The 27,348-nt window shown below is 45.9% G+C and overlaps 1 protein-coding gene across 1 annotated transcript in view; it reads right to left on the minus strand.

Moving 5' to 3' along the window:
- NFE2L1 (NFE2 like bZIP transcription factor 1) overlaps positions 1-27,348 on the minus strand; it is a 592,815-nt gene that overhangs the window by 87 nt on the left and 565,380 nt on the right. The gene's annotated exons all lie outside the window — the stretch shown is intronic.

The raw sequence follows: 27,348 nt of genomic DNA on the forward strand, positions 1-27,348 counted from the left end.
AACTTCGTTATTTTTCAAGATTGCTTTGGCTAGACAATATTAGCATTAACTATTTTTTCATTCCAGGTGATAAGTGCATGCTGTTTATCATATTATTCTCTTTACTTTTCTGTATTAAGGTTTTTGTACTAACAAAATGGGTGACAGCTGAATATATGTGATGAATAAATTACTTAAATGAGTTGGCGAATATAAACCATTTGGAAGAGTACATGGCACCCTCTATACTGTTAGCTATTGTTGTTATTCTTTTATGTGAAATTTTAAACAAGCATCTTTAAAATTTTTAATTGTAATATAGCTAATCCACAGTGTAAAGAACATATATATATATATATTTTTAAATTTTTTAATTTTTTTGCCACACCATGCTGCTTGTGGGATCTTAGTTCCTTGACCAGGGATCAAAACCAGGCCCACAGCAGTGAAAGTGCCAAGTCTTAACCAGCAGACCACCAGGGAATTCCCTGAGGAGCATCTTTTGAAGCTAGATTATCAGGGTTCAAACACTGGCCCTGCCACTCACTAATAGTGTGAACCTGGGCTAGTTATGAAATCCTGCCGTATCCTAATCTGTAGAGTGTGGATAATAACCTTAGTCTCACAGGATTGTTGTGAAAATTAAATGAGATACAGATATAATTAAATGATGTATAAAATAGCAGGAGGTTATTGAACCCAGTAGACCCTAAACTATTATTTGCTTCTTACAATTCTGCAGGGAGTGATCAACTTGGTAAGAAACCGGGAAATCACTCCACATGAAAGACGTGCAGGAAATGGAGCACAAAGCTGTTTTTAAATATCAAAAGCCAAATGTGGAAGAGAATTTCTTTGTACTCTAGAGAGGACCAGGACTCCTGAATTTAAGGAAGCTAGGCCAGCTAACCTGCCCCAATCACAGCCTTCTGGAGGCTTTCATAATGCTCAGTGGCCATACATACCAGCACTTGCCAATTTGTAATTATAATTATTCTGAGTGACTTCACTTTCAGGCCTTTTCACAGATATTTACAAAGTGTGAAAGTGTTAGTCAGTCAGTTGTGTATGACTCTTTGCAACCCCATGTACTGTAGCCCATCAGCTCCTCTGTCCAAGGAATTTTCCAGGCAGGAATGCTGGAGTGGGTAGCCATTCCCTTCTCCAGGGGATCTTCCTGACCCAGGGATCAAACTCAGGGTTCCTGCTTTGCAGGGGGATTCTCTACCATCTGAGCCACGAGAGAAGCCCCGATATTTACAAAGTGATCACAATATTTCAGATGTTATGTGTGTTAGACTCTGGGGCTTGTGGTTGAGTAAGGTGCTGCCCCAGTATTCCAGAAAGTCACAGCCCAGCTAAAAGCCAATTAGTGAAATTCTGAGGGAGCTAAATTTCTGCCTGATACAACTGACTGCTGTGCCTCCTAATTCCTCCAAAGTTTTGTTTTAGAACCAATGCAGCAGCTCCTTCACAGTTAATCGCCAGACTCAAAGGGAAAGTTAGCTTCATGCAAGCCATCACTGGCAGAGGTCTCTGGGCCTGGAAATAGGTGGCTTTCTGAGCATGGAGCACCCTCTAGTGTCTGTCCAGAGTAAGGCAGGTCCAATGGGAAACTTTCCAAAGATGCCAATTTACTGCCTGCAGTTTCCTTCCTTAGTTTAGTGTTGCTTATGGCTAAGCTGTCTTCAGGTCTCTGCTGTAAGATAATAGCACTGAATATTCAAAAATAATAAATAATACAGTTGCCAATATTTGGGGGCATTTACTATGTCCCAAGCCTGTGTTGTCTTACCTGGTTACTCAGGAGGCAGGCACTACCGCTACTACTACTACTTTTCCTATTATTTATTATTATTATTGGAGAACGAAATGGCAACCCACTCCAGCGTTCTTGCCTGGAGAATCCCAGGGATGGGGGAGCCTGGTGGGCTGCCGTCTACGGGGTCGCACAGAGTCGGGACACGACTGAAATGACTTAGCAGCAAAGTAGTATTAGGCTTTCTTCTGACATGTAGTTCACTTAATTGGAATCTATTTTAAGTCTTTAATATTTGTTTGAGTGAGTCTAGGACTTCTTTTGGAGAAGGAAATAGCAACCCACTCCAGTATTCTTGCCTCGAGAATCCCATGGACAGAGGAGCATGGTGGCTACAGTCCATGGGGTCACAAAGAGTTGGACACGACTGAGTGATTGAGCAGCAGCAGCAGCAGCAGCATTATTATTATTTCTGTTATACAGATGAAGAAACTGAGGCAGCTGAGACAGCCAGCTAGAGGCAGAGCCAGAATTCAACTCAAGCCATCAGACTTCATAACCATGCTTCATTTTTTTGGTTTGCTGTCAAAGAGAAGCGATAACCCCAGGCAATCCGAAAATAATTCTAGTCAAATTTCTCCTGTTTACTAGAGAGAATTGTACTTTATGTAAATCCAAAAGATTTATGTTGAAACATCAAGTATGGAGTGAGAATAAGCCTCTCTTGGGCTCATATTAAAATGGATAGAAAGAAATCACCTAGTCTCGGGTTTTCAAATTGTGAGTCATGGCTCATGGATGAGAGGTGTAAAACATTTAGTGGATTGTGACCAGCACTTTAAAAACTGAAATACAATAGATCGGTTAAACATTAGACGACACAAAGACCCAGCACATATTCTTTCTCTCTCACCGTGTTACACACATAATATGTATCAACACACACACACTATAAATATACTTCATAACCATACTTCATTTTTCGGTTTGCTGTCTAAGAGAAGCAATAACTCCAGGCAATCCAAAGATAATTCTAGTCAAATTTCTCCTGTTTACTTGAGAGAATTTTACTTTATGTACAACTGTACTTTATGTACTATACATATATAATATATACCTACAGGACTGATCAAAAACATTTGGAAACCACTGATCTAGCTATCTTTTCTGCCTGCCCAAGACTACAGTCAAATCATTTCATCTTGGTGAAGCTGCCTTTTGTTTTGAGATCCTACTAATGTGGCTTCCGCCTCTTTTCCTTCCTTTTAGTCATTACTTTTCTTTGAGTGACCCATGCTGCCGAGAATGTCATCTCAGGTCTAAATTAAATTCTTCACGCTATACCCATCCCTCTCCCTTTTTGGAGCCAAGAACTGAGATTTCTTTTTGTGACAGAACCTGTGATTAAAACAGTAAGTTTTTTAAAAAAAATCTAATTTGCTTATCCCATATTGTTTTTTCCTCTAAACCTCAGAGGTTGGAGTTACATTGAGAAATGACAGACATTAACTAGCCTTAATTTGTATGTGACTTTTGGAGAAGTTAAATAACTTATCTCAGTTCACACAGCTAATAAGAGGAAGACCTAGGATTTGACTCCAGGACAGCAAGCTTTCAACCACTATGTTATGCAAAAGAAATACCACCCCCCGACCCAGCATGCAGGGCTGAGATCACAAGCATGATGTCTGGGACGCAGATGAACTGCATAGACAAGAATGTGTGTTGAGCTGGATTGTAGAGCTGCCACATTACAGAAATGTTTGCGTTCCAGAGTGTTGGCGGTCCCATGACAATGCCTTTGGAGGTGGGTCTTTGATGTTTGTACTGCTCTGTTACACTGAGAGTAAATGTGTTGTAGTGTGAGACACTGCGTTAGATCTCAAAACAACTCTGAGATGCTTATTATTATCCTCACATAGTAGAGGAAGAAACTGAGGTTCAGGTTGGTCCACAGCGAGTGAACAGCTGAGATGCAAATTGGGTAGTAAAATTATCATTAACACTTAACTGAAGTCTCACTACATAACAGCCACTATGTTAAACTACTTCCATATATTATCTCATGTACTTGTCTCAAAGACTTATCAGCTGAGTTTCCAAGTTAAGGAAAGATGAAAGTGCCTAAGTTAAGACAGTGAATGTAGGCAGAGCCAATAGTCAAACTTTGTTCTGTCTGTCTGTCTACAAAGACCGTGCCCTTCACCACTCTAAGCAGAGAGTGCCTGACCTTTTCCTGGATCACAGAAGCAAAGTGAGTTTAAAAACAGAAAAAAAATCACAGCCATTAAAGAGTCTAAATGGTGTAGTGCTTAGTACTCAATAAACATTGGCCCTTATTTCTTCTAGCTATCTATTGCTGCTAAGTTGCTGCTAAGTTGCTTCAGTCATGTCCGACTCTATGTGATCCCATAGATGGCAGCCCACCAGGCTCCCCCGTCCCTGGGATTCTCCAGGCGAGAACACTGGAGTGGGTTGCCATTTCCTTCTCCAATGCATGAAAGTGAAAATGAAGACGCTCAGTTGTGTCCGACTCTTCATGACCCCATGGACTGTGGCCTACCAGGCTCCTCCGTCCATGGGATTTTCCAGGCAAGCGTACTGGAGTGGGGTGCCATTGCTTTCTAGAGTTACACTATTACAATCATTGATCATATATTGAGCTGTACATTTGATCAACTGCTTCAAGTCTAGTCTAGCTATCTATTGGTACATAATAAATCACCCACAAACTTGGCATGGTTGTTGATGTCGCCCAGATAAAATGAAAATGGTATCTAGAGGACAGAGCCAAACCTGGTCCTGTAGCAAATCCCTCCTGAAGGAGGGTGGCCACCACAGTGTTGGAGGTCATCCCTCCCCCACATCCTTGGTCACTTGGGCAGCCCCTGAGGATCTGTTGAGTGAACAGTTCATATGCTTGAAGGATGACAGTGCCACCATCACCCCTGATGAAGTCTGCTTTCTCTCTTTGCCTCCATTCCTTACCAGACATCTCTGATAAAGGATAGAACCTGAGGGTCCACCCAATTTGCCAAATGTTGGCAGTTCTCTTAGCAATAAAGGATGTCTCAGCCACCAATTGGTCCTTTCTGCACATTTTTCCAGACATTTAGGCCATAGTCAGTGGTCTAGCCATTTGGTCCAACCAATGGTGGCAACAACTCTTTACTCAAGGTCACCTCTTTTGGGATAAAGAGCTCTGGGAATGTTCTGGCTTCACAGATGCCTCAAAACAAATCGAAGTCAGACATGTCACTGTACATACTAGAGCCACAATACAAGGCCTCACCAAGATACTCTTTATCCCCTTCAGAGTTCCTGACAGTGAGAATGACCAAGACATTCATTTCACTTCTAAAAATACACAGGACTGAACTCTTGGACAAGGCATTCAATAGAACTTCACCTCCATTACTGGCTTCTGACTGTAAGCCTCATAGAGCACCATAAGGACTGACTTAAACAAGTTCAAATTTAATTAAATGAAATGACACAGTTTAGTTATGAGTCAAATATTGGGGGTGAATTTTAAGAGGCTCCAGGTATGATAATGGCTTGGTCCTCTTGTCATATGATTATTGGCTCATAATCTGACCAAAAAAGTAATTCTTAATATGTTTAAAAGGATTCAAACTTCCGAAGTATGTCCTCTGACCAAAACAGAATTAAACCAAAAATCAGCAACAACAGAGATGACAACTCATCAAAATTTATGGAAATTAAGCATAACTCACAGATCTTATGAGAAATCACACAGGAAATTAGAAAATATCTTGACCTGAACGAAATTTAATAGTGTAATTTATCATAATGCAGTAAATGTAGCTAAGGCAGTGCTTAAGGAAAATAATAGCATTAAATTCTTACCTTAGAAAAGATGAAAGGTCCTGGACTTCCCTGGTGGTCCTGTGGTTAAGAATCTGCATGCCAACGCAGGGGACACAGGTTCAATCCCTGGCCTAGGAAGATCCTACATTCTGGGGAGTAACTAAGCCTGTGTGCCACAACTCCTGAGCCCATGTGCTACAATTACTGAAGCTCACGCACTAGAGTCTATGCTCCACAACAAGAGAAACCATCACAATGAAACCATCAAGAAAGAGTAACCCCTGCTCGCTGCAACTGGAGAAAAGCCCACACGCATAACGAAGACCCAGCACAGCCAAAAATAAATATAAATAAATTATAAATTATTTTTTAAAAGGAAGAAGAAAGGTCTGACAGCAATACTCTAAACTTGTACCTCAGAAATTAGAAAAAAATAGAACAAATTAAACCCGTAGTAAGCAGAAGGAAATAATAAAGAGTGGAAATCAATGAAAGAAAATGTATAAACTATAGAAGGGCTTCCCAGGTGTTGCTAGTGGTAAAGAATCCACTTGTCAGTGCAGGAGATGCAAGAGATTCTGATTCCATCTCTGGGTTGGGAAGATTCCCTGGAGTAGGAAACGGGCAACCTGCTCCAGTATTCTTGCCTGAAAAATTCCATGGACAGAGGAGCCTGGCAGGCTACAGTCCATGGGGTCACAGTCAGACACGACTGAGCACACACACATACATAAACAATAGAGAAAAATCAATGAAACCAAACACTTTTAAAATAGATTAATGTAACTGATCAACCTCTAGGCAGTAGACAGACTGGTTAGGAAAAGAGAAAAAAAAAAACCTGCGATGACATAAATTACCATGATTGGAAATGAACGAGGAAACATCTACAGATCCTAGAGACATTCAAAGAACATTAGGGAATATTGTTGTTCAGTTGCTATGTCATGTCTGACTCTTTGCAACTCCATGAACTGCAGCACGCCAGGCTTCCCTGTTCTTCATTGTCTCCTGGAGTTTGCTCAAACTCATGCCCATCGAGTGATGCCATCCAACCATCTCACCCCCTGAGAATATTAGAACCAACTTTATGCCAGCACATTCAACAACATAGAATTCCTTTAAAATTCCCTAAAAGACACAAACTTTCAAAGCTTGCTCAAGAAGGAATATATAACCTGAATAGTCTTATGTTCATAAAGAAATGGAACTTGTACTTAAAAAAAAAAAATCCCACAAAGAAAACTACAGGTCTAGATGGTCTCAGTGGTGAATTCTACCAAACATTTTGGAAAGAGTATTTACACAATTCTACACAAACATTTCTAGAAAATACAAGAGGAGGCAATTCTTCCAACTTATTTTATGAGGCCAGCATTACCCTGATACCCAAATGACAAAAAAAAAAAAAAAATTAAAAACCAAATCAAACAGACAAACAAAACCTCAAATCAATAATCTTCATGAACTTAGATATAAAAAGGCTTAACATTTAAGCAAATTGAATGCAATAGTCAATAAAAAGGCTGATATACCAAAATCAAGGGGGGGTTCATCCTGAAAATGCAAAGTTAGTTTAACATTTGAAAAATAAATATAGGGAATTCCTTGGTGGTCCAGTGGTTAGGACTCCAAACTCTCACTGCTGAGGGCCCGGGTTCAATCCCTGGTCTGGGAACTTCAGTCCCACAAGCCGCATAGTGTGGCGCACACACGCGCGTGCGCACACACACACACACACACACACCAATGTAATTCAATTCACAATATCAAAAAACTAAAAAAGATAGAGACATAAAAACTACTTAATGAAATTTACCATCCTTTCTTGACAAAAACTCTCAGCAAACTAGGAACAAAAGGGAAATTCCTCAATTTGATAAGAAGCAACTAATAAAACTTATACCTGTTAGCATACCTAATACTGAAAGAATGAATGCTTCTCCATGAGATCAGGGCAAGACAAGGTTATCTGCTCTCACCACTAACACTGAATTGCTGGTCCTACGCAGTGAAATAGGCAAGAGAAATAAGAGGCATATAGATTGGAAACAAATAAAACTGTCTTTATTTACAGATCATCTATGTTGAAAATCCTAAGAAATCTGCTTTAAAGACTCCCACTATAGCAAATAAGAGATATTAACAAGGTCACAGAATACAAGTGAAATATACACCAACTATATAACCCAGCAATCCCACTCCTAGGGATTTCACTAAGAGAAGACATCTATCCACGTGAAGATTTGTAGTTAATGTTTACGGCAACTTCATTTATAACAGCGCCAAACTGGAAACAATCCCGATGTCCAACATTTAGTAAACTGATAAATAAATGTTGTATGCCTATAAAAAGGGATAAATACACTCAGCCTTAAAAGGAAACCAATTACTGAAACATACAATATGAAAAAAAAATCTCAAAGTTAGCATGCTAAATGACAGAAGCTGGAGAAAAATACTACTTTCTGAATAATTACATTTAGATGAAAGTCTACAAAGATCAAGTTAACAGTGACAAGATTATAGTTCAACAGTGGCTTTGGGATGGGTGGGAAGCAAACTGACTACAAAAGGACATCAGGAAATTTTTGTGGGGATAGAAATAGTTACAGGACTATAAACGTTTATTAAAAATCATTGGATTATAAACTTTAAGCTGGTAAATTTTATTATATATAAAGTATACTTCCATAAAGCTACCAAAAAATACTGAAGGAAAAAAAGTCCCACTTTCTATGAACCTGAATCTCTTTAATCTATACAAATAGCCTGTTATAAAAGTAGCTTCAGATTTATAGAAAATTTGTCTTTAATTAGCCCTATACACTACCTCAGGATCTTTGCACTACTGTCTCTGCTAGGAACCCTTTTTTTTTCCACCAATTCCTAGATTTATTACTAAATCAACACACTAGTGAAGAAGAAACACCAACAGAAAGAGAAAAATCATCGTCCAGGGAAACATAGCCAACTGCTCAGACAGTAGTGATGTTCTCAGAGTGATATGGTAAAAGGCAAGTAACCTTGACACCGAGTGCCACTTCATAGGCGAGGTTCCTCATAGAGCCAGCCTTGTTCTTCTCCTGTGTCTTCTCTTGGAGCTGGACCTGATTTTATTACCCTTTTCATTCGAATCCATTGAAGAATGGATTGATGATTCTTTTGTTTCATGACCAGGAATCACTTGACCCTGAAAGTCTTGTGAAAAGCCATGACGAGGAGCAAATTCAGCCGCACACAGGATGGTGGAGATGAGAAGAGAGTTGCCAGGAACACCCTTGTCTTCTGTGCTTCTACCTGATAACTCTTTACCTGTCTTTCGGGTCTTAGTTGCAACATCATGGCGTTATAAGACAATTTCTGTGAACCTTACAGACAACTTCCATGAATTTCTTCCAAATTCTCTACCATAGAGCCTGGCTTGTTCTTTTTTCAAGCACTTCATGTGACTCTGTAATTAAATGTTCACTTCTAAATTTAACATCTATGTTCCCCCGAATGTAAGTTTCATGAGGTTAGAAACTGTGCCTATTTTTGTTCACAAAAGGCTATTTTTATCACGATAGACAGATAAAAGGCTGAAGATTAATATTTACCCGAAACGAAGAGCTTTCACTAAATGACAATGAAATGACATTAGGTTAACGCTTAAGATGAGCTTAGGTTTTAAATAGGCAATTTACAGAAAAGCCAATAATTTCATGAAAAGATGATCAAACCTATTAACAAGCTTGTACTCTCACACCATATGTACAAATAAATCTCAGGTATATTTAAAAAATTAAGAAAAATAACATTTAGATATTGTGGTAGAAAGAATAATGACCCCTCAAAGATGTCTACACCCTAATTCCTGGAACCTATAAATATGTTATCTCACACAGCAGAGGACTTCAGAGATATGATTTAAGGACCTTGATGTCCTTGAGGGAAATTATTCCATATTATCCAGGTAGGACCAATCACACAGATCTTGAAAACTGAAGAATCTTTCTTGGTTGAATTAGAGAGATGAAGACCAGAGAAGAAGGGGGAAAAAATGTGAACATTAGAAGGACCTGACAGGCCAGTGATGGCTTTGAAGATGAAGAAAGGAGAGAGGCAAGGAATGTGGTTGACCTCTAGAAGCTGAGAACATCCCTCCAGGGACAACCAACAAGGAAATGGAGGTCCTGTAGTGCAAGAAAGTAAATTCTGCCAACAACTCAAATGAGCAAGGAAACAGATTCTCCCTAGAGCCTCCAGAAAGGAATGTAGCACTCACAATGCCTTGATTTCAGCTCTGTGAAACCTCTGTGGGTGTGACTTCTGACCTACTACAAATTGTAAGATGACAACTTAGTGAGAAGTTTTTGATTGTAGTAATAGAAAACTAATACAGGTGTCTACATGAACACCTGGTAGAGTACAGAGAACTCTCTAAATAAAGCCAGATACTTCAATTTCTATTTTTAAGAGATATGCATCTTTGACCTTCATTTTTAAAACATATGAAAAAAATACCATAAATGAAATTGACAATACATTGGGGAAATAGTTGCAATGCTGATAACTGACAATTTTTTTAAAGTTTTAAAAAAGAAAATAGACAAAGAGCACATCCAAATGGTCAAATAGATATGAGAAAAGATGGACAGCCTCTCCAATATTCAGTTAAAGCAAATGAAATAAAGGAGATAACTTTTCTCTATCACATTGGCACATATGATAAAGGGTAAAAACACTCTTGGTGGAAATGAGAGTTAATGTAGCTTTTAAAGAAAGTTGACTGGTAACAGCTATTGAAATACGTATACTCTTTGACCATCTCCTAAAAGCAAGATGGCTGAAAAGTTATATATATATGTGTGTGTGTGTATGTATTTTCCTATCTCATTAAAAACAGGCAAATAAATAAAGAAAAGTTCTGTGTGTGTATTTATGTTTGTAAAAGCAACAGAGAAAAGTATGGAAAAATACAACATTAGTTTGTATTATTATAAACTCCCAATTTATATAATTTGGAGAAAAAAAAGTGAAGGATATCTTAAAACACACACATAAACTTTAAAAAAGTACAGTGTTTGACTCATAAATCTGGGTTGAAGAGTAAATATATTTTTCTAATTGAGGTATAGTCGATTTACAATGTTGTGTTAGTTTCAGGTTACAGCACAGTGATTCATACGTATATATACTTTTTCATATTCTTCTCCATTATAGGTTATTGCAAGATATTGAATATAGTTCCCTGTGCTATATAGGTCCTTCCTTATCTATATGTTTATATATTTTTATTTTGTTTATTTTATATACAGTAGTATGTATCTGTTAAGAGTAGATATATATTTTTAAGTTTTATTATTTATTTCTATTTTTGGCTGTGTTGGGTCTTTGCTGTTGCCCTCAGGCTTTGTCTAGTTGCAACGCACAGGCTCAGCAGTTGTGGCTCATGGGCTCATGAGCTTAGTTGCCCCACAGCATGTGGAATCTTCCCACACCAAGGATTGAACCCACGTCCCCTGTAAGGGGATTCTTAACTGCTGGACCACTGGGGAAGTCCAAGAGTAAATATATTTTAAATGAACAGGAGACTGCCCTCTCCTGCCCCTCACTCAGGTAAGGGCCCTCTGCAGCGTCCTGGGGCCTGTTTTCTGACACTTTGTATGATGGCTTCTGGCCTCCTCTCTATTTTCCTCTCTGGAATGTGTGGCTCCCTGACTACAGGATCTGCCTAAATCGTAGTCATCACTCTACTTCTCAGTGCTTAGCAGTTAATGTTTTCTGAATTAATCTTTTCAAAAAATAAACAAACCTTATTTCAATTATCTGCTGCTGAAAAACAAACCATGGCAAATGTAATGACTTAAACTGATTATTTCTCATGGTTCTGTGGGGTTGCTAAGGGAATCCCTGTGCTTCCCATGGTGTTGGCTGGAGCTCCATGATGGTTGGTATGTCCAGAATGGCTTTCCTTACATGGTGAGGAGTTCAGAGCTGTTGGCCCTTTGACTTGATTCTCTCCGTGTAAATGAATGAATTCGTTAATGAAAAGGCACAGAAACAGATATCCAAACTGCAAATAAACATATGAAAAAGTGCTCAACCTCACTATCTTCAAAGAAATGCACATTAAAATCACCTCTTACCCATTTGAATGAAAGCTATTTAAAATAAAACAAACCAGGAAATAACAAGTGTTGAGGATGTGGAAAAATTAATGTCCCATGCACTGTTGGTGGGAATGTAAAAATGGTGCAGCCTCTATGGAAAACAGTAAAGAAGTTCCTCAAAAAATTATAAATAGAGCTATCCAGCAATACCATTTCTGAGGATATACACAAGAGAATTGAAAAGTAGGATCTTAAAGAGATATTTTGGAGAAGGAAATGGCAACCCACTCCAGTGTTCTTGCCTGGAGAATCCCAGGGATGGCAGAGCCTGGTGGGCTCTCGTCTATGGGGTCGCACAGAGTCGGACACGACTGAAGTGACTTAGCAGCAGCAGCAGCAAAGAGATATTTGCACACCCATGTTCATGGCAGCATTAATTGCAATAGTGAAAAGGTAAAAGAAACCCAGATGTCCATCAACAGATGAATGAATAAAGAAAACATGGTATATATATACAATGGGATATTATTCAGCTTTAAAAACTAAGGAAATCCTGTCACATGTCGCAACACAGAAGAACCCTGAAGATATTAAATGAGGCAGTCATAAAAAGACAAACACTGTATGTATGACTCTACGTACGTGAGCTGTCTAAAGAAATCAAACTCATAGAAACAGAAAGTAAAATGGTGGAAGGGGGAGCTATTGATCAGTGGATATTTTATGTTATAAATTTTATAAAAGTTATTTATTTTAGCACTTTTTAAAAATGCATGCACACACATACATACATCACAACATCATTATACATCCCCATAATAACTAAAACAAACAATATAGATAAAGCCAGGTATTGGAAGGGATATGGATCTCTCATACATTGCTGGTGGGTGTATAAATTAGTCAACCACTTTGGAAAACTGTCAGTTTCTATCGAAGATAAACATACCCCTTCCCTATGACCCAGCATTTCCACTCCTGAGTCTCTTAAATGTAGGTGTCCATCAAAAAACACATGGACACAAATGCTCATATTCATAGCAGCTTTTTTATATAGTACTGGAAACAACTCAAATGTCCACAAAGAAAAGAATAAATAAATATATTGGCATATATTCAAACAGTGGAATATGGCATTAACTGGAATAAGGTAATTAAAAAGAATGAGCTACTGTAACACAGTGACATGGATAAATCTCACACACATAATATTGAGCAGACGAAGCCAAACATGAAAGATTACCTATCATGACTTCATATATATGAAGTTCAAGGACAGACAAAACTTACCTAAGGTGATAGAAGAGGGAATTATGGTTCCTTCTGAGGGTTATTGACTACAAGGTTATAAGGGAAGGTTGAAAATATCTTGACTTAGGTACATGCATACATACGTAAAAATACATGGAGCCACACACTTAACATTAGCAGCTTTGCTGCATTATCCATAAAAGTACAGAAAAATACTCATTCACTAAGCAAACTTAAATGTTGTCACATTTCTATACTCATATTTAAGTGGCTTCAGAATAAAATAATCATTTGGATGCCTTTTCAGTGTAAGCTAACCAGAACCTGTGAACCAGTGGAAAGGCAGAGGCAAAACAATTCATCTTGCCTGCTCCCCCATTTTACAGGGAAACAAACTGAATAAAAAGTCGGGTAGGTGGCCAGGGCTTCAGTTATTGGCAAAGGCCAGGCCTAGAACTCAGATCTGAGAACTCAGATCTATCATACCTGCCCCCCACCACCAACCATTTGCAGAACAGGCTGGATTCTGACTGGTTCCCCAGCCCCATGCTTCCCTGGTGGTTCAGAGGGTAAAGAATCTGCTTGTAATGTAGGAGGCCAGGGTTCAATCCCTGGATTGGGAGGATCCCCTGGAGAAGGGAATGGCAACCCATTTCAGTATTTTTGCCTGGAGAATTTCACAGACAAGAGAAGGCTGGCAGGCTACAGTCCATCGGGTCGCAGAGTCAGACATGACTGAGCGACTAACACTAACTAACCAGCCCCATGCTGGCTGTGGAGGAAGGCTTAGTCTGAGGCCTGGCAAACCGGGCAGTTCCTAGAGACCAACCAATTGGGAGTCAGGAAGGTTAGAACTCAAATTGTGGCAGTTTTCACAGGTAATAGGTTAAGTTGAAGCCTCTATTGGGGTCTGATAGAAAAATAAGGAAGGCGCTTCAGCAATCCGAAAGAACTAAACACAAAGGAGTCCTAAGGGCTGGGATGGAAAGTGAAACTTACAAGCTCTTTCTTTGACCTTGGCCAAGGTCGTTCCCTCCGGCCTCACCTGTGCTGTTCATTCAGTGGGGGAAGGTCCCATTTAAGGCCCAGGGAACTGAAGAAAGAAGGCAGGTAGAAGGGCAGCACTCAGGCTGGTGCCGACCCCCCGGCGGTCTGAGCCCCAGGCGGGCGAAGCCGCAGGAGGGGAGCGCGGAAGTCGCCCCGGGTGCCGCACCAGCGAGAGAAGGGCTGCAACCTGGCGAGGGACTGGGTGAGGCGGGGGTGGGGTCGGAGGAGGGGTCCTCCGCCTGTGTCTGTCGCCTCCTGCCGAGGTCAGGGCGCCCCCTCCTCTTCTCAGACTCCTCCGGCCTCGCCCCTCCCGCTCACATTCCCAACTCCCGAAGACAACTTGTCGCTCACTTCAGAAGCCCGGGGCTTCTTTCTGTCCCCCCGACTCTGCTTTCTCCCACTTCTTTTGTCTATTTCTGCATCTGCCCGCTTCTCTGGGAAGCTTTCCTCGAATTCTCTTCCCTATAGTCTGTAATACGCTCCCACCTCCCACCCCCACCTCGCCTTTGCCTCCCTCTCTCTCTCTCTCCACACACACACACACACACACACACACACACACACGCACACACACTCTCACACCCTCTCTTTTCTCTGCCGGCCATCTCGGCGCCTTTCCTCTGCGGCCCTGCCCTTCCAGAAGCAGGCAAGGCCCATTCTGGGAACCGCCGCGCTGCGATCCGACGGCGCCCCAGGGAGGGGCAGGTGAGACCGGCGGGAGCCGGGCCCGGGCGGACGCGGAGGAAGGTGCCCGCGGATTCTGGGCCCCGGCCCCGTCTTCGCCCCCCACCCCCAACGCTCGCTGGCGCCAGGGGAACCAGGACGCACGGGTCCCTTCGCGCCCCCGCGCCGTCGGCGCCGCCGCCCCAGACCTAGACGCTGCTCCCGGAGGCCTCCCAGGGCGGGGGAGGGGCGGCGACCGGCAGCAGCCTCACCGCAGGCCCCGGCGCCGTCACCTCCGTCCCCAGGCTCGGTCGTGCCCACGTCCCGGGTTCCTGCAGCCCTGGAAGACGCGCGGAGGACGGCGCGGTCCGGAGAGGTAGGTAGACGCTCCCCGCCTCCCAGCGGCCGGCCGCCGGGGCCCGGGACCACGCAGCTCGGAGCGGCGGCGCAAAGAGCCCTCTGGGGGTGGGCAGCGCCCCCCCGGCCGCACTTCGAGCCGGGGCGGGGGTAGATTACCCGGGGCACCAGCTCACCTTGAGCTCTGGACCGATCCAGCCTCCCGGGTGGGATCTGGGGCGTACCCGCAGCTCCTGCTGCCCAACCCCCGCTGGCTCCCACCCGACTCGCTCTTCAGGCGAAGGTGTGTGTAAGGGGGCAGAGAATCGCCTCCCATCCTTCCCGCGCGCGCCGCTGGCTCCCCGCTGCCGAGTGCAGCCTTGGGCCCTCTCCGCGAGGTCTCCCGGTTCAGAGACCCGGATACCAAGAGGAGAGAGAGAGAGTCAAGGACCCGCGGCCCCGACCGGTCTTGTGGGTAGGGGTCGCTTGGAAAGGGACAGTGGTTATTCTTTCTCCACAGAAATTAGAAATTGGCCTAAAACGCTGCTTTCGGATGGGAGCCTCCAGGCCCCCAAGATGCAGACTCAGCTCTCACTCCAGCAGCCCCCTAGAAAGGATGAAGGGAGAATGTTTGGGGGGAGTCTTGCTCCAGACTCTGTTTCCGCGTAGGGAGGGGACCAAGATTTCGTTGCCCTCCGGACTGTGCGGGAGGCTCCCAGGGCCTTCTGCCTGAGAGAGCCTGTGTCTGAATCTGAAGGGATGCCAGGCGCCGCCATCTTTCTAGAAATTCACATTCACAAAATGATGCGTGTGCATTTTTGTCCAGGGGCTTGTTTATGAGAGGGGGCAGAAGTCAGAGAAGGGATCTCAATCTGTATGGACTGGGCCAATACAAAATTACTCGCCTCTGAAAAGGCATGTTGAGAGAAGCAGGCATAAAGGGGCGGCATGGTGGGTATTTCAAGGTCTTCTAGGAATTGGTAACTGTTAGGAGTCAGAGAGCAATCCTGGGTCAGGGCAGCTGTGCCTCTCAGAGTATTAAGCCGTCCTGTAAAGGTTGAGGATAGAGGATTCATGAAAACATGCAAAAGAGACAGGAAATGATGTTTTCCCGACTGTGCTCAGCAATAAAGGTAGCGGACAGGAAATTCATATTTTCACCTATATACACTCCCCTTAAAAAAGGAATGGTACACAGTATATTTCACATATTCCATGTATGTTAAATGTGGAAACATATGGCACAGAATCGTACTTTCTAGTATTAGTAGAAGCACAAAGACCCACGGTGAGGAGTTGTTCCCTTAGAGAAAGTCCGGATTCTTGGAGGAAGGGAGTTTGGTGGAAACTCCTTTATAACACTGTAGTCAATAGGGCGTTCAGGGCTTTTCCTGATATGACCTTTCCTCTAAATCCCCCTTTGGAGCTGCAGCTCCTCCATTTCCCTAGACTCTGGAGCACTTGGCTCCAAGTCCAGAGAGGCCTCCTCACTCCCCTAGCCTAGAAAAATGAAGCATTTCATTTTTCTACTCTCCATCATACCTCCCTGGGCTCCCAGGGAGGCAGTTGCTCTTAGCCATCTGCCAGGGTTTAGAGCCACTACCTCTACACACACATACCCCCCAAACAAGCAGTGTGCCCCAGAGGAAATGCAAGGAAAGACTTTACTAGCCCCAGGCAAGGCACCACAGGAGACCTTGGAGACCCTTAAGAGCCCCACACTCTTCCACACTGCAGTTGAGGAGACCCAGACCCCTACCCCTACCATCCCCAGAGGATGGTTCTGCCTTCTCACTGCCTCAGAGGCACTGACCCCATGGCTCAGTCAGCTGAGAACTTAGTCTCTCACCTACCCTGCCTCCAACTTCTCTTCCTGGCCTGATTAAAACAAGCATCAGGCTTCAGATGCTGTTGGATTAGAAAGAGAAGTTGATTACTTGAATCTGTTGTAATCTCTCCCTCATTTTCTCCTCCCTCATCACTCTCTTACTCTTGGGTTTTGTCTTCTTCTCAAACATAGAAAGACAGAAGAATCCATGCATGCATGCATGCTAAATCGCTTCAGTGGTGTCCGAGTCCGTGTGACCCTATGGACAGCAGGGACTATTTGACCCATCCAGGCAGCACCCAGAACTGATCTGAAGCACAAAGTCCTCTAGGAGACCCTGCCCTGCAATGCTTTAGAGGTTAATTTGATTCCACAATGCCCCTCATCCCAAGATCCAAAGGCACCATCTTCTTTAAGAGGAGCTAAGGATTTGGGGCTTCTGCAGTTTTCAAAAAATAGGAAAAAGAAGAAAAATTGCTGTAGTTATTCAGGTGGCCAGGTGTGGAGGGAGCAGACCTGGGCTCACAGAGAAATGAGCCCTCAGAGCTGACAGGGTTGATGGGCCAAGCCTGGCACAGACTGAGACTTGGTGGGGCAGATTTGACCCCTGACCCAGGCGGCCGGGGATGCTGGACTGTTTACCAGGTGGAGGTGAGATCAAGGGACAGGTTCTTCTCCTGCTTTACTGCCCTAAGGGCCCCAGAGCTCCCAAATCAAGAATAACTGAAAGGAAAACATCCAGATTTGTAATCTGCTTAGGCACCCGACCTGTCCTGAAAGCAGTGAAGAAAATCTGCCTCCATGGCTGACTGGCAAATCTGCATGCTCCATTTTGGCAGTATGTGGATGAGTGTCCAGAGCTCAGTGTCTAGGACACTAGACTGCAGGTGGGGCCTCTCGCCTCCTTTCCCCATGCCGCCCTTGCTTCTTCTCCTCCCAGAGCTTCTCAGGAGATGATAAAGGCTTTCTTGTAGAGCCATGAAATCCCACAATTTCGGGGACTTCAGAGTCCTTGACCATCAGGTTAACAACTCCTGTTTGGACTCATCAGAGAACTTAGTATCTGGAAAATTCTGAGACCAAATATGATCAGTTAGGACTTCACTTTTTTCTGTTTAGCTGATAACTGGATGCTTACCAGGTCCACCTCCTGTGAAAGTACCCAGGTTAGTGCTCCTCTCTTAACCACTGTCTGTAAGGAGTAGGTCCAAGAGCAGTGGGGCTTTCTTAGGAAGATGCCAAAGTGGCTGCCCTCAGCCCACTTTCCATTCTTCCTCCTTCTGTCCCCACCTCAGCCCTAGTTATAGGAAAACAGCCTCTACCTTGCAGGGGTAATTAAGGCCAAAGCTCCCCCACCCCACCCCATCTTGGGGCAGCTCTGAGTCACCCCCTTCTCATTCCGGGCTACTGTGCAAGGCTGTCTCGGCAGGAGTGGAGGTGAGGGTTTAATCCCAAATTAACTGGATAATAATGAGTAACAATAATGAGAATAATAACCATGAACTCCTGAGCCTCTACCATCCTGGAAAGTTACTCCTTAACCTACGGTGGAAGCCCCCGCCCCATTGGACTCGAAAGGACTGGTCAGAATGCCCGAAACGCTTCTGGAGCGAGGAGTCAATATCCAGGGACCCTGTCCTTTGAAACAATAAAAAGGAAGAGGGTCCAAATTTCTACTCGTTAAACCTCTTACCTCTTCGTCAATCCGTTAGCTCCTTGGCCCCGGTGAGCCGGGATCCTGAGCTCTGATGTGAACCAGGGGGAATGAGGCTCCACAAGTTGCTGCGGCTCCAGGGAGAGTGCGCACTGCAGTGGGACCACGTCTCCTGGGGACTGGGGTGGCTGGAGAAGTCGTGGCGGAAGGATTTGCCTCCGTTAGGCACCTCGATCCCGACTCCGGATGTATTTATGACTGCGCGGAACACACCGAGTCCTCCCTAGGGCTCCCTGGCCCTGGGCCAACGCGGCGGCCCCCGACGGCGTGCATCCCGCGGTGCTCGGCTGGGGATCAGCACTTTCGCCTCCCGGCTGCGCGCGGGGTGGAGCTCTCAGTCCCGGGCGCTGGCCTGGTTGTGGGCAGGAGGGCAGGAAGGTCGCCAGGCCGGGAGGCGGCCGAGCCGGAGCCGCAGAGTTGGCGTCCGGAGGAGGGTCAGGGGCACCTCGGGATTCCGCGCGCCTCCAGCCGCATCGCCGACCGCCCAGCCGCAGGTTGGCGCCGCTGGGGTGGGATCTGGAATCCTGGGAAGGTCTAGCACCGAGCCTCGGCCCTCTGGAGGCGGGAGCCTGGCTGAAGGATTAGAAATGAGGCTTTCAAATCCGGCAAAAGCGTCCGGAAATGGCATTTTCGGAGCGAAGGGAGGTCGCAATTACAAGGTGACCCCCTCTTCCCCGGGACGCCGCAACGCCAAGGGCCTATAGGTGCACAACCTCCGTGGTCTAAGGGGAGGAGACGCGGTGGGATGAGGGCTCCGTCCAGCCTCTATCTCTGGGAGCGACTGGCCCTAGGAGGACTGTTGGCGACCGCACGGACGGAGGCTGGGGCGGGGCGCCCTTTCCGAGGGAGAGTGGTGTTCTCGCTCTCCTGCTCCGAGGGGGTGTGGGTCCTAGTCTCTGGGTCCCCGCGCTCAGCTGCCCCTCAGGAACAGTCCATTTGCTCCCTCCTGGCCGCCCGTGCCACTTGCCCCCATTTCCTGGCCCGGGATTTCCCCTCCCCTGCCCTTCCTCACCACAATTAATATACGAACTGGCGAAACCTGCCGGGTCCCAGCGGAGGGGCACCTCTCTCCTCTCGAGCCGGCTGATTTATTAATCAGAGCCTTAAGGAGATCTAGGAGTTGTAAAGAGGCGGTTTAGAACGAGGGACCGCTCATTAACCTCCTGTAAAGATGGGAGGAAGACGCGCCCGGCCGCCTCCGAGGCCCCTCTGGGTCCTTCTCAGCACGCGGGTTTCGGCCTCTCTACCTGCGCGCCGCGCTCCACCTCCCGCTTTCCTGCTCGGCTGCTTCACTTCGCTCTTTCTGATTCTCCATCTTCTCTCTGGCCCTTCCCTGATGGCTCAGACAGTAAGGAATCCGCCTGCAATACAGGAGACGAGGCCCCTTTCTTTGTGTCTGCTTCTGTCTACCTGTCCTGCTGAATCTCGCGCCCTTCTCCGCGCCCAGCCTGGACCAAGAGAACTTTAAGGTCATAGCGAGTGGCCCCGGCTAGCGGCTGGTGTGGGCTCCCCGGTCTCAGACGGGACACTATAGGCCTGGCTGGAGCTGAGGGAGCTGGAGATCCGGACAATATTCCCCTCCCCGACCCCATCCCTCCAAGAGGAGGGCGTTTGTGAAGGGAAAACAGATCCTGAAACTTTCGGCTCTCTTTCGGTATGGACAAGGCAGCAAATGCCTGAAGATCCAGGCTCCAGAGGAGTAAAGCTCCATTTCATTTTTATTATAGACACACAGACCTTGCACATCCTTCTACGTGGGCAAGGGTGCACACAAGAGGTGGGGACTGGGTGTTCTGGGCTGCCTGTCTCAGTCCTGGGTTTCTCAGCCCCTGTGAGCAGGTACCTCTTGGAAAGCTATCCACGTGACCTTGGTACACACAATTATTTGTCTGTTCCTTTAATTTATCTTGTCAGATACTCAAGTCTATTTCACTGCCTCCCTCACAATCGTATTTGTAGTACTTGTATGTGAATAATGAAGGAAATGGCAAGCCACTCCAGTACTCTTGCCCGAAAAATCCCATGGACAGAGAGAGCCTGGTGGGCTAAAGTCCAATGGATTGTGAAGAGTTGGACATGACTGAGCGATTTAGCACAAGCACAAGTGAATAAAAAGTTCCTAGCATTTTGGGGATCACTTGCCCATGCTTTAAAAAAAAAAAAAAGCTGTTGCTTTCCTTCTCCCCATGGGGGAAAAAAAAAACGCACTGACAGGGTACTCACCAAACCCCACAATTTCAGAGGGTTTCAGACCCTTTGGACCCCAGGTTATGAACTCCTATTTAGATCAGTTTAAGAAGCTAGTGTCTGGAAAATACTGAGACCAAATACGGTCAGCTAGCTCAGACCTTCACTTCCCCGTGTTTGCCAGGCCAGCCTTCACCTTTAAGAATACCGGTGCAGCAGTGCTTCTCTCCCCACCGCTCCTGGGGCCTGGGGTCTGGTCTTTCTTCCCTCCCTGGATCTGTACACTTGAGAAAGTGTGGAGAAACTTTGGTGGGGTGCTGGGGCAAAGCAGATCTTGGACACCCCGCCAAGAGTGGGACCAACTGCTGGAGGGATACCAGGCTTGAGCAGCCTTCCAGGGAATAAGAAACATGCTGGAACTCCTGGGAAGGGAAGGCTGTTTGACAAAAAAAACCCTAGATGATGCTGTGTGTGAGCCCAGCAAATGTTCTTTTGTGTCCCTTACTGATCTACCTGTTCGGTTTTGTTGGATATCCCAACTCTTTGTGGGGCTAGAGACAGCCAAGATTAGAAGCCCGGGGAAGGGGGGTGGGTGGATACTAGACACTAGCTAAAAGGGGAAGACATTTGCTCCCAGATATATTTGTAGTCCTTAGTAGGAGCCAAGCAGCAGGTGGCCCCTGACAAGCCTCAGAGACCTCCTAGTTTCATCTAAACTCACTCGGTGTTTGAGCCGTGTTTAGACTTTATTCTTTCTCTCCAGTCTACTAATAGTAAAAGCTTCCTGGCCTTCTCTTCACTCTTTTCAGTTGACCAAACCATACCTCCCAGAAGAAAAATCAGGTTTCTTTGGGGTCTGGGAGGTAAAGAAACTTCGTTCTTCTTGGATGATGTTCAGACAAATTAACGCAACTGGAAATTATTGACTTTATTGCACCCTCCCACCACACACACATTCCACCCCTCAACTGCCTACACATTTCAAGCAAATGTGACTGTGGGCAGGAAAGATCCCAACCCACTCCTGGTTGCCCCTCTCTGAGCTGGCACAACCACCAGCTACCAGCCGAAGCAGTTCTGGGCTGGAACAAGAAGCCAATGGTTGGCTAATAGTATTCAGACCCCTGCCTGAAAAATAAAAGAAAAAATCAACCATTTTCTGCTTGGGACAACTTAAACTGAATAATTCTGGCTGTGAACACCTGACCTAAATGCTTTTAATCAGAGCAGAAGAAATATATGCCTGTTTGTTCTCCCCTTTACTAATTAAAAAAGCTAATTGTTGTTCTTAAAAACTTCCAACTGAGGGTCAGGAGCCTGTAGTCATCTCTCCTCCCCTCGTCACGCCCCTTTGCCCCACCCTTCCCCCCACAAGGCCATCCCCACCGTGGAGTTGGCCTCTTTCTGACAGACAATGGGAGGGGGATGCCCAGACCATCTGGCTCCTCCCCTGCATGGGGACTTTGGCTCTGAAAAGGCAATGCTGTCATTGGCCAGAAGTTCTTGCCCAGCAGGGTTGTCCCCCTTCCCAGGCCTCTGGACTAGTTTCTGGGAGCAGAGACTTCTGGATGACTGCGAATCAGCAAGGCTAACTGGTGGGGGGCAGCTCCCACTGGAGCCCCAGAGCTCAGCCAGCACTGGGCACACAGTGGGCACTCAGGAAATGTTTGTTGAACATGGAATGAAAGTTCCCACCAGGCAAAGGTCTGTGGCTTGTCTGGGGAGCCTCTGAGGCTGGTTCATCAGGGAGCTCCAAAACCTCATAGCTGCCCAGGAAACAAGCAAGACCTGGTTTTTCTCAAGCATTTCTCAGATGTTCTGTTTTAATTTCAGCTTTCTGGGGCCTCTGTTTCTTTTCTACCCGTTCTCTAGGGCAGGCTCTTGCTCACTGCAGCAACGGGAAAAGGCTCATTGAGAAGTCAGATTAGACTATACCACCACTCCCCAGACCTTTCCCCCACCAGATCCAGATACTTCAGGCTAAAAAGAGTTTGAACCTGAAATGAGCCAGATAATTGCCCCAATTCTCTGTTCCTTATTGAAGAGGTAGTTACAGGCCGAGGGGTTCAAGGGGCCTCACTTTTATGGACATGGCTGTTAGTCAAAAGAATACATTATACATATACAGGCTGAGACGCACACCCTCCAACCTAGACTGGTTCTCTGAGAACAAAGCAGACTTCCTCCTCTTTTCCCGGTTCCTCTCTCCTCCACCTCTTTTCTCCTCCTCCTGTTATTAACAGTTCCTCTTTACTCTTTGTTCGTTAGGCATTGTGCTAAATCCTAGACATGTTGTCCATTAATTAAACCTTACAACAATCCAGAGTTAAGACTTCCAGATTTTGCTGATGTAAAGAAACTGAGTTACTTTTCCAGGCATGAAGCGTGTGTGTGTGTGTGTGTGTGTGTGTGTGTGTGTGTGTGTGTGTGTGTGTAAAATAATGTTGATGTGATACTGGCAGATCTGAATGTTCAAGTGGCATAATGAGGATGGAAATAAAGAACAATGACAATGAAAAGATCTTAAAAGTTTTTGAAACTTGGAATATTTTCATTGAACGCAGTTCCTCCTGCCCTAAAATGAACAAAGAAGTGCTGCAATTAACTGGCTAATTCCGAGCCCCAAATGCTTCCCCTTGAAATGGGCGGATAATGAGGCCCACAGTATGTTCGCAGTTGAATCTGCCTGATGTTGCTCCCTTCCCCCCCCCAACTTTTGTAAATGGATTGGGCAATCACAGTGAGATTCGCAGACGCTACCCGCACAGACTCACACACACACTCACACACAGAGGAATGCTGACACACACAGACCCGACTTTATCCTGCCTCTGGAGTCTTTTATGACTCAGCCTCAGGAATGAATATAGAATTTGGAGCAGAATAATGTGCCCGAGGCCGAGTGGGGCACAGCTGCTCCAGATGTGCGCTCAGTAATTAGGCGTCCGGGAGAACCCCTGCCTGTCTGGGAGAGCAGTGTCCCCTGGGGCCCAGCCCTGGGCAGGCACTGCATCCCGAAGTCTCCTCCATGGTAGCACGTGCCCTTTGCTGCTGTGGCCCCAGTGCCCCCCCTCGCCTCTCTTCTTCCCTCCCTTTCCCACAGGGGAGTCTCTGGGAATTCTGTCCAAAGACTAACTTTGGAGAATCTTCTCTTAGAGGGTTCTGCAGTATGAAATGGTATCTCTGCTTTGGCAGAGAGCAACCCCTGTTCCTCCCAACCTCCTCTTCTCAGGTTCTGGATGTCTCTAAATTCAGGCTCAGAGGGACTGGGTCCTGAACAGGCCTCTTTCCCCTTAAGCGTAAGTGAAAGTCGCTCAGTCGGTCCAACTCTTTGTGACCCCATGGACTATACAGTCTATGGAATTCTCCGGGCCAGAGTACTGGAATGGATAGCCTTTCCCTTCTCCAAAGAATCTTCCCAACCCAGGGATCAAACCCAGGTCTCCTGCATTGCAGGCAGAAGGGCTTCCCTGGTGGCGCAGAGGTTAAAGCTTCTGCCTGCAATGCAGGAGACCTGGGTTTGATCCCTGGGTCGGGAAGATCCCCTGGAGAAGGGAATGGCAACCCACTCCAGTATTCTTGCCTGGAGAATCCCATGGACGGAGGAGCCTGGTGGGCTACAGTGCACGGGGTCCCAAAGAGCGACTTCACTTTCACTTTCTTTACCAGCAGAGCCACAAGAGAAGCCCAAGAATACTGAAGTGGGTAGCCTATCCCTTCTCCAGCAAATCTTCCTGGCCCAGGAATTGAACCAGGGTCTCCTGCATTGCAGGAAGATTCTTTACAAACTGAGCTATGAGGGAAGGCCCTCTTTTCCCTCACCCCCTATAACTGGTCCCATTCAAGCCAAGGAGAGTGGCCCAACTGCCTACTCTAAAAGTCTCTCTCTTTGGGGTTTATGGGACAGTCTTATATCAGGCATCTTCTCTTAGTCATGGGGTCTCTTTTACAACGTGATCAAACCTTACAATATCCCTGTCTAGTAGGTCATTTTCATCCAGGCCTTCAAAAGCCTAAAGCACTTGCCCATAATCAGACACAGCTAGGGAGGTGACAGCAGCTTTGAGCTGACCAGTCCTAGAAGAGAAGAGGCAGGACCTGTCTTGGCTCTTGATCTAGCTGAGTCACTATGTCTGTCTCCAATTCCCAATGTGTCCCCGCAAATCTTAAATCCAGGAAATACCAAACTTCCAATATAGACAACTTCCAAAGTCTTTATTCTGGAGGTGAACTTTGCTTACAAGAAAGACATTTTTGCTGGGGCCATCATAATTTGGAATAAAAACATTACATTCAGAGTAGAGGACATGTCCTCCCACCCTCCTTCACCATTCTAAATAGCTGCTCTGATTTGGGGTTAACCACTTTATTTCTTCGGGCCTCAGTGACTTCTTTTGCAAGTTATGGGAGCGGGTTAAAGCTTCTGGCGCTGCCCCTGAGCCGGCTTCCGGAGAGATCAAAGGAGATTTGGGCTGTGGAAGGCTCCCTAGAGTCGGGGATGGGATAGGGGGTTGGGAGCGGATGGAGTCATGATTAGCTGTGGATTCCTTTCCCAGCCCTCATTCGTTTAATCGTGTTTCTTTTGCTTGGCAGAGGGCGCCAAAGGCGACACGCCGGCGTCCAGCTCCAGGCCAAGCCCAGTGCGTCTGCAGGCCCCTTCACCCGGCGCGGGACACAAAGCTGCGGGAGGAGGATCTGCTTCAGCGCGGAGTCAACACCAGGCCGCCGCCTAGAGGTCGGCAGCGGCCACAGCCCCATCCGCCAGCGACCTCAGAGCTGCTTCTGCAGCTGAACCAGAAATCGGGGTGGGCAGGGAGCGAATTCAGCTCGGGTTTCAGGAGCACGGCCTCTGGCACCTTTGACTTGTCTGAGACAGCCCCCGCTTAATGAACCCTAGGAAGGGACGCGGACCTGGAAGGCCCCCAAATATTTATTCTTGTAATTCTCACTAAATGGGAGGGGGCGGTGGTGTCGCAATTTCTGTTCCTTTGAGGATCCGGTGTTGGGCATCTCGTCTACACTGTCTCATCTCGCCATCCAAATTGTTTTCCACTCTCCACCAATTATGCTAGAACTCTGCTTTATCTTCCAGGAGGGACTGCAGTAGGAAGAAGCCTCCCCCAAATCTAACAGCTTGATCATCTACATTTTCAGTTTTCAGACTAACTTGGAAATGGACGTGCTTTTGGAAAAACTGTTGAGGGTGAAAAGAAACATTGCCTAAGTGGCTTTTACTCACTCAGTGACCATCAACTAGTGTATGAGAGACTTTCAGGAGGTTGCTTGTTGGCACCAGCTCCCCTGTTGCTGGGTATCTGTGGTGAGCATTTGAAAGTTGACTCTGGGGCCAAGTGACCTCGGGATGAAAAAGGCTGCCCAGCGTCTATGGTTTTAGGTGCTGGAGGCTCCATGCAGAGTTTAATTTTTAAACTGAAATCCACGGCCTGGGTTCCTGGCATGGGGTAAAGAGAAACCAGAAAGCCCCCCCTCGAAAGGTGTGTGCAAAATTAGTGTGTGCTCAGATATGTCATTCTAAGGCTGTAGTCTCTTCCGTTTTTCCAGATTCCACAGAGAGTGAGGTCAACAATGGGCAGGGAGCCAGCACACTGACCTGTCTCTACCCGCCCTCACCCCCACCACCTCGGAGGGCAGGGGTGGGCAACAACACTCTAGAATGGTGTGGAAACTGCCGCCTCTCCGCTCTGCTGTTCTTCTGTCACTAATAACTCTCAGAGGCAAATCCTCTCTGATAGAAAGAGTGACTGTTTAGTGAAAAAAAGAAAAAAAAAAGAAAGAAATGTACAGCAAGACAAAGAGTGAAAAGAGGGAAGTGGGGCACATGCTGGAGGGGCCGCCCCATGCATATCCTGGAATCTGAATGTTGGGATAGAAACAAGTTACTTCCTGTCTTCCAGTTGTTAATGAGCTCCCAGCTTCCTCCTTCTTGGTGAAGGGGAAGGGGCCAGAGGGCTTTCCCTACCCCTTGCCAGCTAAGGCAGAGTGGGACTGCCTGAAGCAGAGTTGGCCTTTCAGAAAATTTGGAAACTGTAAGCCATGGCCTCATATTTTTCCTGTCCATGCCACTTTTAATCCATTTAAAAAAAATCCCCAGTAATGCTTTGGGGCCTTTTCCTTGAGGGGTAGGTGGTGGAGTTCATGAGTCATGCAGAGTCATACCTGTGTGTCTGCATGAGAAGGTGAGCATCAGTGCACCAGTCCCCACCTCCGTTTGCAGCCGGGCCTCAATCCTGTACACAAACCTCCCCAGAGCATGTCAGACCCGAATCCTTGGTTGTTTTCTCTTGTTTTGTTTTGTGAATAACTAGTGAGGCACGCTGGAATTCCTTTGCTCTCCCACCCTGAAGCGCACCTAACCAGACCCCTTGATCAGACAAAGTGAGCAAGAAATCAGTAACTTCACTCCCAGTTATCTGGAGCCCAAGGTGAAAGGGATTTTTCTCAGTTTTGGTTCACACTCAGTTTTGGTTCACACAGCCGAACTGCCATTCCAAATCCGGATTCCGCAAAGTTTGTACAAACAAAACAGAAAAATGGCCCAGGGCAGAAAACTGTGGAGAGGATTAGTGGCGGGCTGGGTAGTGGTCATTTTTGTTTGATTTTGAGTATTTTAGGAAAGCAAAGAGAAGACGATTTGGGA

This window comes from Budorcas taxicolor, chromosome 19, assembly GCF_023091745.1.
Source record: "Budorcas taxicolor isolate Tak-1 chromosome 19, Takin1.1, whole genome shotgun sequence".
Classification (NCBI taxonomy): Eukaryota; Metazoa; Chordata; class Mammalia; order Artiodactyla; family Bovidae; genus Budorcas; species Budorcas taxicolor.